The sequence below is a fragment of the Helianthus annuus genome, chromosome 15 (assembly GCF_002127325.2).
Source record: "Helianthus annuus cultivar XRQ/B chromosome 15, HanXRQr2.0-SUNRISE, whole genome shotgun sequence".
NCBI lineage: Eukaryota > Viridiplantae > Streptophyta > Magnoliopsida > Asterales > Asteraceae > Helianthus > Helianthus annuus.
The window spans coordinates 20,389,000-20,403,206 of NC_035447.2; the positions used below are offsets into that span (position 1 = coordinate 20,389,000).

A 14,207-nucleotide genomic window follows, 5' to 3' on the forward strand; every position below is an offset into this window, starting at 1 on the left:
AAGATAACACAAACAATTTACCCTTCATCTTCAGCCGTCCATTTATCTCACTTTTTCACACGGATCGCCATCTTCAACCGTCCACTTCAATTCACACGGATCGCCATCTTCATCAGACCTCTATCTCTCTCACAACTCACACATCTCACAAGTTTCATCAGACCTTCTCTCTCTCCTTCTCTCTCTCGGGCGACTCAAGAACATCAACCACCTTCTCTCTCGGGCGACTCAGAATCAGAGTCAGAATCTTAAATGGGCTCAAGGGAAAGCGGGTGAGAATCGGGTACATGTTTTGGAGGAGCACGGGTGAGTTTTCGTGGGGATTTATGATGGGTTTAACGGTCCGGATTCACCGGATTATCTATTGTCGAATTTGTATCCTGCTGTCGGTCTTCTTCATTTGAGTTCTCCCATGGAGAAATCTGATGAACTTCTCATGCGAGTTCTAAAGTCGTTGCCATTAGGTTTCTACTCAGGTAATAAAGTCAAATCTTACATTTTTTAGTTACTCCGGTTCAGGGTCTTTTTCTTTTTAGTGAGTCTATCTTGACCTAATTTTTCTTCGTTGAATTTGTTTCTGTTAATTTGACTTTGATTATCAGATCTGTCTCGGATCAACACCGTTGATTAGTGGTTGAGACTAAAAGGTACATACTTTGTTAAGCCATTAAGGTGTTGGTGAGTAAATAACTTGATCTGGATTTTCCTGTCAAGAATCATTTATTAGTTTTGTTTCTTTTTTTTCTTTTTCTTATTTTATATTATAAATAATCTTTGTTGCTTGCAGGTTTCGATTTGGGTAAATAACTGGATCTGGATTTTCCTTCTTTTTTTTTCCTTCTTGGTGTCGATTCGAGCTTCACAGGTTTGAATTACAACGCTTAATTAGGGTTTTTTTTTAATCTTTATTAGGGTTTAGAAGGTTTGTGTTGTTTCAGTTTATAATTTTTCTTTGTGGAGGGTTTTGAATTTTGAAACTTATGTCTGTATTTTTCCATGTTAGTTTAATTCCTGAGTTTAGGGGTCCTTATCATAAAGCCCATGAAAAGTCTCTACCAAGGTATTATTTAATTTAAGCCGGTGGAGTTTTGATTTATGTGAAATATGGTTTGGTTTTACTGATTTTAAGTAGCTAAAATGTTAGTTAGATTATTCGATTATCGTGGTTAGTTAACAAAAAGGAAGATCATACTTTCAGATTCCAATTAAAAATGCTTCAAAAATGTTGTTGGCTTTGTTATTTTAAACTTACGTGATAGATTTTGTGGTACAAACATAGACATTAAGCATCATTAGTGTACCATCTCAAACAGCATTTGGTACTGGGTACCAGTGTCGAATCGGTGCCTCTAGGGATTACATTGTTGCCCCTGTGGAGTACTTATCCGACACACTTAACTGGCCTAATAATGCTATTGGGCAGGCTCAAACTAAAAGGAAGAATTATACAAAATAGAATTAGGAACTATGGAGATTCCGTTCAATAATATGTGGGGCACGCACCCTACCTGACCCAATTCGGCTACATAAAAGTATGTGTGTTTGATATGAGTGCATTTTGACTGACCTGTTACCTGACCCACGCGTCCTACCCATTTGGTCATCTCTATGTAGCATATAAATGGGTTAAATAGTTCGAGTAAAATCTTTAGCAAAAGTAGAAACAGTTCAAACAGCTTGAAGGTCACCCTTAAAACTTAAGTGTTCCATTCAAGGACGTAGATTATGGTAACAATAGATTCACAAGGCATATTAGAAATACTCCAACCTTTGACATTTAAAAAATTATAATTATCTTCTTGGATTAGTATAATTTGTTTGTTGCTGAGACTTAATTCTTTTGCAGTGTAATCTTATTTCCCAAAGCCATCACATTTTATGTAACTTGGTAGTTCTCTGGCTGCTGGTTTGCGAGAGAAGCTGGATTTTTTTGGGTCTGTATTACTTGGTCAAATGGGGTTATTAGATTGTTAGTTGACTTATTGTTAATGATATTGTGGTTTAGACTGATGATGCTTTTGCTGATTTGCTTCAAACCCTAGCTGATATGGATCTAACTTTTACAGTCCTTAAGGTGAATAAACATCATTTGTGTTTGTTACTTTGCGTATTAATGTTACCGTATAGAGTTTCGGTTACATACGTTGATGTTTGATGATCAAATTTGGAAACTGATATAGGAAGGGATGTTAATCGACTTCGAAAGCATCCGTCAAATGAAGTAAGAGGACTGGTGAAGCAATTGGTGAGGTGAGTATGATTGAGAGTAATTTGGATTTGAATCTATTATCTATGGAAAAGCTTATTGTTCTATTGTAGATTGCTGTTGGGCTTGTTTTATTTCTTGTATATGTAATAGGAAATGGAAGGATTTGGTGGATGAATGGGTCGGGTTGAACAATAGTGCGTTTGAACCAGAGTAGAATAGGCCAAAACCAGTCCCTACTAAAAAAGCTACACCTTCAAAACCACCGCCCCAGTCTCGCCCTGCAATGGTGGCTTCTGCCTCTGCTCCTCCGATTGTACATCCTCTATTCAAATTATTGTCGTTTGTTTGTGAGTGAGTTGATTTAGGTCCTTTTTTTATTTCTAATGGTCAAGCGGCTAACTCAAAGTTTGATTAAACGGTAACGGGTCAAATGAGTTGAACTGGTATTAAGTGGCCCAAAGTTACTCTAATACATACAACCTCCCAAAATTCTTTTACCCAAATTATTATTATTGACATAATATGGTTGCTTTCTACAAAAGCTAAGAATTTTTGAAAACAAGTGTTCAGAGCCATCCTTACCAAAGATTACCAGTTTTGATTTGTTACTCAAATGACCTGTTTTTGCAATTATACGAGTTGTAATGTTGATGATGATGGCAGCGAACATAGAGGGAGGAAGGTATTGACATGGACCGACTGGCTTCGGCCCGGAAGTGTCTTCAGGAGAATTACCAAGAAAGCCCAAAATGGTTAGAATAATGAATTGATGTTTTTTACTTGTGGACTTGTTTTTATAATTTTTCTTTAATATTTGAAGTTTGTAAACGTGTTTTACTTTTTTTTGAAGCAAAATAGGAAAGGAAAATACAAGTGATGGACATCCATGAGATACCAAAGCCCAGGAATGGATTCATTGCCAGGAACAAAGTCAACTTTCATGAGGCAAAATAGATGATGATCTTTTACACTTTTTTGGTGGGTCCAGTTTCTAAAATTACTCTCATGACATATACTACTGCTACAGCTTTGCTTTTTATCTTCTGTAACTTTTTTTGGATTCAATGATGTTTTCTTGTTAAAAAATCCCTCTTTAAATATCTTAAAAGTTTGTTCAAATTTGTTTAATTTTAATAAACATCTAATTTGGCGAATATAATTCAAATATACGCTATGGGTGACTTTTAACTGGTGCGGACCAATTTGACCAGTTTCGTTTTTAGGTATTTTCTTCTTACCTCAAGTTGGCTATTAAGATAGTCAAATGGGTCATAATAATAATTGGTGCAAAGGGGTAACTCATGGGAGGATTGAATGTTCCTAATATAAGTGGGTAAATGATTAAAAGTTTTATGATTTAGAGGCTAGATAATAAATTCCTCCAAAATGAAAAATAACCTTTTGTTGTGTAATAACTAGAACCTATTAGCAATGTATAGAAGAGAATGAGAGTACAAGAGATAATTTCTTATTGATATTCCATACAAAATACATGAGCCACTATATATAGGCTATAACATTAATACAAACATAAATATGACATGGGGGTTAGAAATGTGGATAGTCACTAATAATGATGCATTCATAACACTCCCCCTTGACTATCGACATGATGATATACTATTCTTTAATACGCTTGGTGATGCTGCCTCGTTAAAAACCTTGCTAGGAAAACCCAGTGGGACAAAACCTCAGCTAAGGGAAAAAGAGTGCAGCGCGTATTGTCTCCCCCCTGATACTTCTGGATCAGGTATGTTGCCTCATTAAGGAAAAAGAGTACATACACTGTGTATATTATGGTTACATTACTCCCCCTCAATTTTACTTGTATATCTTGATGATGTTGAATCCAATCTTCTGTGACAATTGCTTGACTTAATATTTGGCATAGTGTTCTTTGATTTAAGTGTTGTTGTCTACATTGTCTTCATACAGTATGGCTTGAGCTTCTCTTGATCAACTCTAATCTACACACTTCTTAAATATGCTGAAATCTTCGACCTTCATAACTTGTATCTGGATTGAGATCGAACTCTATGCAAGTCTAATATATATCAATCATAACCCAGGACGCCATATTGTTCTTGTGGAACTATCCCGTGTCTCGAGTTTGTAAATATGTCAAATAATTATTTAATGCGCTTTATAATTCTGCCTCGTTAAAAACCATGCCAAGTGCGATGAACTAAAATTTGGGTTGAACTTGAAAAATCATTATTAAAAACAAACAGGACTTTGTATACTTTTGGGAGAACTTCGGGTTCTCATCGTTGATTTAGGATTCATGTGAGCATCAACACTAACTCAAATGAATTATTATCTATCAATTTAAGTAACTAACATCAGAGTAGTTTACTTAAGCTAAAGTCCATTAATTATTTTCATAGCTATTTTTCATCATTTTCATATGAGGGCTCATTTCTAATGACTATATCAATGTCTATTAATATTTGTTTAGCAACAACAAACAATTAAAAGAATAACCATACAATTAATTATGATGACTATGCATAGCATTGTAACAAGCTGAAATATCAAATCACTAAAGCATAACAATGTTTATCTCAGCTTAGTTGTTTTGGTAACCAGCTACCAATGAAATTTGTATTAATTTATTTAGCACATTTAACTTGTCAAAAGGCAATACATATAACATATATGCTATCTAAAACAATGAGACCAACAGAAGTATTGCTAAACAAATGAAATCCGTAATATCTACCCATAAGCAAGTTATATGCATGTTAATTATTCACAATTTATATGCATATCAATTACATATATAAATCACACACAATCCTAGGACATTATACGTATACATATATATGTGTGTGAGTGTTAAAAGATTAAATTCATATTAATTTGCTTGTCATGTCTAGAAAAAAATATTAAAGATCATTTAAAGTAATAACAATTAATCAAATTTCTAATTAAAAGATATTAATAAGAATGAATTAAAATTAATAAAGAATGAATTAAGTGGAAAAAATGATATTTAATGATTTTAATTTCTAAGCGTTAACCAACATCATATATATTAATATCCATGTTCATAACTCCATATAATTTAAGATTGTAATTAAATGAATATTAAAGATCATTTAAAGTAACGTACCCATTTGTTTATTATGTGTTGTGTAATTTATGCATAAACGTAACATGATATAGCCAATCACAAGTATATCATATATACACATATTTGTCACTACAGTTTAAAACATAAACAAATGTCACTATCAACTTTCTCGAACATATAATAACATATGAATCTTTATTACTCGTAAATGAGCTTTCTTATACTAATAAATTTTGTTGCTCAAGAAAATATAACAGACATCTTGAGAATTTCTGTGTCATGTTAATTTGCAAAGAATAACTTTTACCACACAAATATTTTATAGAATCAACTTACATATTTAAATATCTAATAGCAACGAAAGGACTTATACAATTGCAATAACAATGATATACAACAAAGTTGACTAAGTAGTTGTCATATTATAACATATTATCATATAAACATGTGCATTATTGTAATACCAATTGTATTTTGGTAGTTCATCATAAATTGTCTAAATACTAATAACAAAAACTAATTAATGGACTAATCAAAACTCATAACCATAATAATAAAAGCACATAATGATTTAGAATTTGTAATTTCTCTTTGAAACCCCAAAATCTAATTAATGGACCAATCAAAACTCATAACCATAATAATAAAAGCACATAATGATATCAAAACTCATAACCATAATAATAAAAGCAAATAATGATTTAGAATTTGTAATGTCTCTTTGAAACCCCAAAAACTAATTAATTGACCAATAAAAACTTATAACCATAATAATAAAAGCATATAATGATTTAGAATTTGTAATATCTCTTTGAAACCCCAAAAACTAATTAATGGACCAATCAAAACTCATAACCATAATAATAAAAGCACATAATGCTTTAGAATTTGTAATGTCTCTTTGAAAACCCCAAAAATAATAAAAACACATAATGATATCAAAACAATATAACCATAATAATAAAAGCAATATAATGATTTAGAATTTGTAATGTCTCTTTGAAACCCCAAAAACTAATTAATTGACTAATCAAAACTTATAACCATAATAATAAAAGCAATTTATCCCACAAGTAATAAGTTGATTACAATTCAAAAACCAAAACTAAATCTTCCAAGAGTTAGTTGACATACAAGTAGAATTATATTATTAAAATCGTTAGAGTGGTTTCAAAATGAACAGGAGATTTAAATATATATTGCATATTTGGGACAACTAAATTAACGCATAAATTCACTAGATACTTCAACTTTTCAAACCGTTAATGAAACATACCTATTCAGTTTAGTGTACCAAAACTTCTCTTGAAATCCAATAAAATATTTAATGATAAAAGGGAGATAACCAAGAGGTGTAAGAAATTAGTTACAATACTGTAAATAATTAATTTGAAAAACCATTGTGTTTCTGGTTTACTTTTACTTTCTTTTCTTCACATCTCAATGTTTTTTCATAGGTGTTTGTTTGTGAAAAGAAAATTATTCAGATATGTTAACACATAGTAAAGTAAACAAAGAAGTAAAAACATTATGATCCTGGTTAAATAAGGATGATATCAATGTTGTTCATGATAATTTTAATCTTAAATCATAACCAATAAAAAAGATCAAGAAAATCGTAAGTTAATTTTAGAGTTTTATCATACCAACAATCGATGAGAAAAGAGGAAATAAAATTAAAACAATTAAGGGTTTTCATACCAGATCAACAATTTTGTCTTTTATCTCTTTCGCCAACGTTGATACGACATGGTGTCTTGTGTTGATACAATCCAACTTCAAAAGCAATTCGTGCTGATAACGTGTTGTGTAATAACTAGAACCTATTAGCAATGTATAGAAGAGAATGAGAGTACAAGAGATAATTTCTTATTGATATTCCATACAAAATACATGAGCCACTATATATAGGCTATAACATTAATACAAACATAAATATGACATGGGGGTTAGAAATGTGGATAGTCACTAATAATGATGCATTCATAACACCTTTGATTTTAAAGCATTGATTATTTGATTACGTACCTCATAAAATGAAAAAAATGCAATGAGAAAGAGGAAGACGAATGGTTGAAGGAAGATCACATTTCAATTTGAACTAAAAGTTCATAATAGAAAATGATATTTTCGTAAGCATTAGAGTTCATTTGATAAGCTATTTTCGTATGCATTAGAGTTCATTGGATAAGGGTGTACCTATCTACACACCATTTTGCCTATTTACACACCAAAAAATGTGTTTTTGTCCTTATATGCACACCCTGCAGTGTCGAACTGTGACCAAAACGCGGCGTTTTGTTCCGGTTAACCAGACAAAGACTGACGGGTGTCTGACGGTTCTGTTGACCGTACCAAAACGCCGAGCTTTGGACGCGTTTTGGTCCTATCAACCAGACAAAATACTGACACCCGGTCTGGTTGACAGGACCAAAACGCGGCCAAAGCTCGGCGTTTTGGTCCAGTCAACAGACCCGTCAGACACCCGTCAGTCTTTGTCTGCTTAACCGGACCAAAACGCCGCGTTTTGGCCACAGTTCGACACAGCAAGGTGTGCATATAAGGACAAAAAACACCTTTTAAAGGTGACTATCTACACACCAAGTGTGTATATTGTTTGGCCCTTGGATAATGTAGATACCGGTAATGATATTGTTCGGTTAAAGTCAGTCTGGTTTGTCACGTTAACAAGGGAAAACACTAAAAGGCAAAATATGAAAAAGAATAAAAGTAGAAGGACTAAACATGCATAATAACAAAATTAAAGTAGAGAGGATAAACATGTATATTAAAAAACGTATTTATATAGTAAAAAAAAGAGGGTGTAATTAGAGAATCAACTAAAAGACAAAACTCTTGGCTACTTTAGCTGAGCGTTGTGTTTTAGTAATTTATAATTTATAATAATTTATATTGATTAAAAGATTCAATGGGTCTAACGAAACCCAATTCCATGTACCGTTTCGAATGTATGATTTTTTTAATTATTTAATTATTATCTATAAAGCTCGTGACACATCAATGCTACGAATAAAAAAAGCCAATAGAAATAGTAAGCAATATTCACAAGAGGATTGATAAACTAACAGAAAACGAGTACCGCGTCATGAATTGTAACCCCGTCGGTTTTGAAGTAACTTAAACGAAAATTTAGATTTTAGTTATGACACAACTGAACCTTCTCATACACACCCTTAGAATTACTAACAAGCGTTGTGTTTTCCGTTGCATCGCGAATTTGGTTTTGGTATTGCTCAAAACCGAACCGCTCCGTACATAGCCCTAAATCACCAACCTAAGTGATATGTTTCCCGCCGCATCGCGCGGGTAAACGACTAGTATATATATATATATATATATATATATATATATATATATATATATATATATATATATATATATATATATATATATATATATATATATATATAGAACCTATAACACCAACTACGCATCAGTTGAGTGGAAGGAGAACTAAGTTCCGAATTGAAGCGTTGCGGGCTGCCGGAGACTTGATTGGGGTGGGATGCCGTCACTAAACATGATGTGGCCGGTGACTGATCAGAGGAACAAGCGGCCGTTTATTTTTAATTGGAACTAGGTTTTCCGATTATGGGAAGGGGAGGTGTTTGCAGGTTTCCTTTTGGAAGAAGAAAGAACAAAAGAGAGGAAGAAAGTGGTGTATTTGGATTGCTGTGTGAGAGAGTGATTGCAAAATCATTCCTTGGTTTTGTCGGCTATAGTATTTATGAGAGCAACAGGGTTGGTCGCACACTCATAAGTGTGGTCCCCTTTTCATTGTGCAACATAATTAGGGCATCCCTAAATGTTGTTTTGGGCTTCTCTTGGGCCGATTAAGAGGAGTGTGTTGTGATAATTGGACCATTTTAGTTAAAGGTAATAGTGTTGTTCATACAAATAAATTCATGTAACAACTGATATACCCAAATTTCATTTTGAACAAATTCATATAGAAAATTTTATAATTTATACTAATGGCCCTACTTGTGTAATATAATAAACATCAATCTAAAAATTAGTTCACATAACTAAGTAACAAGGTTCTTAGTTTGGAAATAAAACGGGCGGGTAAAACCCGAAGTGTCACATTATCCCAAGTTTCAAGAACTTTCGTCCCGAAAGTTAGTGCGCAGCCACTGACGAGCTAGGGTGTCACAATGTTTTTCGCAGGGTGTCACACAAAATTTCGCAATGGTCAAACATCATGTAGAAATGCTAAAATTTTGAACTTTCATAACTTAATATAAATTTTGACCAAAGTTGACCATTTCTAACATATTTAAAGTATAAACTTTAAACTTACTTACAAAAGACATAAACATTTAAAACGACATTTACAATCCAAAAGTAGTTTGACCATTGATACTAAACATAAACTTGAAGCGCGTAAAAAGGGCAATGATGTGTGTTCGTTCCAGGCTTGCCATTTTCAAGCATGTGATTTACCTATCATTCACAACACAATATACATTTATTAGTATGTTTCATTAAACTTCAACACTACATCTTTCATTCTCTATCTTATTTGACCCGTTAATAAGGTCGTGATATAACATCCTTTGTGCATTCATTTCATCTTTACAACAAATCCACCTACAACGAATTTGTACATATCATTCCTTCAACATCAAAATATACATTCATCCGACCCGTTCATAACGGGTAAGTGCTTATCATTCCTTCAACATCAAAATATACATTCCACCCGACCCGTTCATAACGGATAAGTGCTTAGACTTTTATTATAATTTATCATCCTTAACTATTTTGACCCCTTTATACGAGTCAATGCATAACCATTTAATCATTCTTACAATTTCATCCATTTTGACCCATTTAATAACGAGTCATTACATCCCCATTCTTTAATCTACTTTCCATACATTTTGACACGTTCATAATGAATCATAATACGTACTTCAAATTTACCAATTCTTAAAATTGTCATCAATGTTTAGCACATCACGTTTACCACGATCTAAACTTTAAATTACAAACTAATAACAATGTAACGAAACTAATGCAATAATCTACATTAAACTAGAGCGAAGTTCATATGAACTTACCGCGATCTTCCGTTACTTACGCCTTAGAATTTCTTGAGCTTTCTTCCTTCTTAGCTCCTATATGTTATAATATCTCACTTTTAGCCTTCATAATAATCCATTTCATACGCACACTTCATTTATTTACTATGGTGCTAATTTAACCATACACCCTTCTATTTTCATTCTAGCACATTGACTTAACTAGTATTCATGTCAAAACACAATTTAATATATCTAGGCATTTAATCGAACACGTTGTGTGCGTACCATCTACAAAGCATAATGTACAAGTACTTTAAGCACATTTTTCTTAATTCATCCTAGATTGTCATAACAATCAAAATTCACAATTTATCATCATCCTATATACATTTCATTCAACAAAATACCATACTACATATAGCTTTCAAACATTAACATTACCCAAAATGCACATAATCTTCACAAATTTTCATCATTCTACAAATTCCAAGTGGGTTTTACTTCAAATCACCAATATAATCCAAATTAAGCATAATACAATTTCTATTTGTTGAGATCATCTAGCATTCATGTTCAATTTCATAAACATTCATGGATTACTCATAACCCACTTCATCAACTTTTACTAAAACATGAAATTCAACTTACTTGATGTTAAGAACACTTAAGTGGTCATCAATCTTAACCCAGCATCAAAATCCAACCTTAATTCTCCTCAAATTGTTGGATTTCTTGCAATGGTTGAAGGAGAAGGGTTTCTCCTTCTACTCTCTCTCTCTCTCTCTCTCTCTCTCTCTCTCTCTCTCAATCACACACATACACACACATATACACTGATCTTTTTTTATCACAAGATTTTTTTTATATTTACATTTCCAGCCCTTATTCTTTTAGAACATGTCATTTTCTTATTCCACATACTAACTTTGTTATCTTTCCTTTGGGTAACTTTATTTATACAAAAGAATTAAACTTACTATCATTTATCTAACTTTTCTCATGGTAAAATCTATATTTACCATTTTCTTTTATTAAGACACCACAAATATAATATAATATTAAATTATATTATAACATATGAAATTTGGGGTGTTACAAATCTATCCCCCTTAAATAAGGTTTCGTCCCCGAAACCTGAATACATACCAAATAATTCCGGGTAGTGCTCCCACATATCATCCTCCGCTTCCCATGTAAGATCCGATGCTTTTCGATGTTGCCATTGGACCAAAACTTGTCTAATGGCTTTATTACGGAGGTGTTTTACTTTGTAATTCTTTATTGCCGCGGGCCTTTCAACATAATTTAATCTTTTATCTACTTTGATGTCATCCAAAGGTATATAAGCCGTTTCGTCCGCAATGCATTTTCGTAATTGTGAAAGGTGTTGTGAATCCCATACAATGTCGTGGGCAATTCTAACCGATATGCCACTGTTCCTGCTCGAGCTAACACTTTAAAAGGTCCAATACAACGATGACCTAACTTTCATCGCTTACGAAATGGGATTATCCCTTTCCATGGGGAGACCCTTAACAATACATGATCTCCCACTCGGAATTCGATCGGTAGTCTTCGCTGATCTGCATACGATTTTTTTCTATCTTGTGTCGCCTTGTCTTCATACCATTTGCATCTTCTGCTAACTTGTGTGCAAATCCTTTTGTCTTTTCTTTATTTGGATCTTTGGAATTTAACGATCTGACTTGAGCTTCCCGTATTCTTTCGAAAAGGTTAGGCGTAATAACCATTCTCATGGACTTTACATGAATCGGGAGCGGATAGTCTTTTCGAGTTAGGGCATCTTCCACTACATTAGCCTTTCCCGGGTGGTAATGGATGTCACAGTCGTAATCCTTTATAAGTTCTAACCACCTACATTGCCTCATATTTAGAGTTTTTGTTCGAAAAAGTACTTGAGACTTTTGTGGTCCGAGTAAATCGTACATTTAATCTCGTACAGATAGTGCCTCCATATTTTTAAGGCGAACACTGCCGCCGCCAACTCTTAATCATGAGTCGGGTAGTTGCCTTCATGTTGCTTCAGTTGTCTCGAAGCGTATGCAACGACCTTACCCATTTGCATCAAAAACTTTCTAGGCCTTGGCGTGAGACATCGATGTACACAACCAAATCTTCTGTTCCATCCGGTAATGTTAACACCAGAGAACTTGAGAGATTTTCCTTCAAAGTTTGAAACGCCTTTTCTTGTTCATCACCCCATAAGAACTTTTCTTTCTTCTTTGTTAATTTAGTCATAGGCGAGGCTATCTTAGAAAAATCCAGGATAAACCTTCTATAATAACCGGCCAAGCCTTAAAAGCTTCTTACTTCACTTGGGTTCTTTGGGGGAACCAATTTCATTACCGCTTCCACTTTGGATGGATCCACTTGAACGCCTTTCGCATTAATCACATGACCAAGAAACTGCATTTCTCTAGGCCAAAAGGCACACTTTGAGAATTTTGCATATAGTCTTTCCTTACTGTTGGTGCAGTCATCTGTCGCCTTCGTCTTGGTTTCGAGTCTCAGTCTCGTTGCGGATCCGATCGGACATGACATCACGAGTGACATCACCTAGGTGACATCACAAGTGATGTCATGATTCAAGAGTTCAAGAAATGGCCGTTTATAATATATACTTCAAAAGGTTTACAAAGTTCCACAAAAGACAAAATGATAAAACATTTGATTGTGATTGGACCAAATGATGGTCAAATGAGAATCCACCATGAAGATTTACTAAAGACAAAAAGATGGTAGGTCAAATGATGAGGATCGTGTATTATGCAGTCATGATGAATCGTTCTTTTGTCAAATGATGTCAGATCGCTTATACGGAACTTGTCGGATCGCTTTTACGGCAACTTGTGTGAATCGCTTTTATGTACTTGTCATTATGAGCGATCCTAGTGTAGTATAAATAGGTTACTTTGTCATTTCATTTGTAACAGAGTTTAGAACTGATACCGAGGTGCTGCCGGTATTTCCTTGTACTGTAAACGCTGTAATATCAATATACAAGAGGATTAAAGTGTGATACAAGCTGTGTATACGTCCGTTTCTTTGTTTCCGCCGCTGAAACGGATTTGAGCTCTTCCGAACGACTCGTTTAGGTCGAAATCCGATCCTACAATTGGTATCAGAGCCAAGGAGGAGGAGATCTCGCATATACAGCTCGTGTTCATCACTTTTTCTGCTTCTACACCTTTCTTTTTCGAAAAACGCAACTTTTTACGGTCAAAATTGCTCCAAATTCTCACAATATGTGTGGAATCATGTTTTAACAAAGCCTGGAAAGTTTCAGACCTTAATTCGTCTTAATTTTGGTTAAAATTGAATTTTTGCTTTAAAAGCGATCCATGTTTGCTGACATCACCTCGTGAACCGCCTGTAATTCATGCCTTAAAAGCGGGTGCCGTATAAGCGGTTCAACCTACTTCCAAATAGGCGGGTGCCATATATCTGGAATCGCTCGAAATACCATCTGGAACCGCTCGAAAACTTTGCATGAACCGCTCATACTGAACACGTGGATCGCTCTTAATGACATCCTCGAACCTCTCATAGGAACATCCTTGAACCGCTCAAAAGTGTAAAGTGTGAATCGCTTTTATTGCACCGTCCAACCGCCCACTGTTATTTGTTGTTAAAAAGTGTTACATCACCTGAAATATTCTTCTGACAATTTTTGATATCATCAAGTCACCGCCCATAAAAAGGAGCCCACTAAATAGTGTATTATGTCACCGCCCCACTAAGTCTCTTGACCCAATCACAAGAAGCCCAATGTGCCGTCCTTAATCAACCAATTACATTAAAGAGGCCCATGTGATTAGTTTTAAGGGTGTTGATGATCTGATTGTCGGCC

At 34.1% G+C, this 14,207-nt stretch overlaps 1 pseudogene; it reads left to right on the plus strand.

The window, feature by feature from the left end:
* Window positions 1-1,137: 1,137 nt before the first annotated feature.
* Window positions 1,138-3,227, plus strand: LOC110913475 (annotated as a pseudogene).
* The last annotated feature ends 10,980 nt before the right edge of the window (window positions 3,228-14,207 follow it).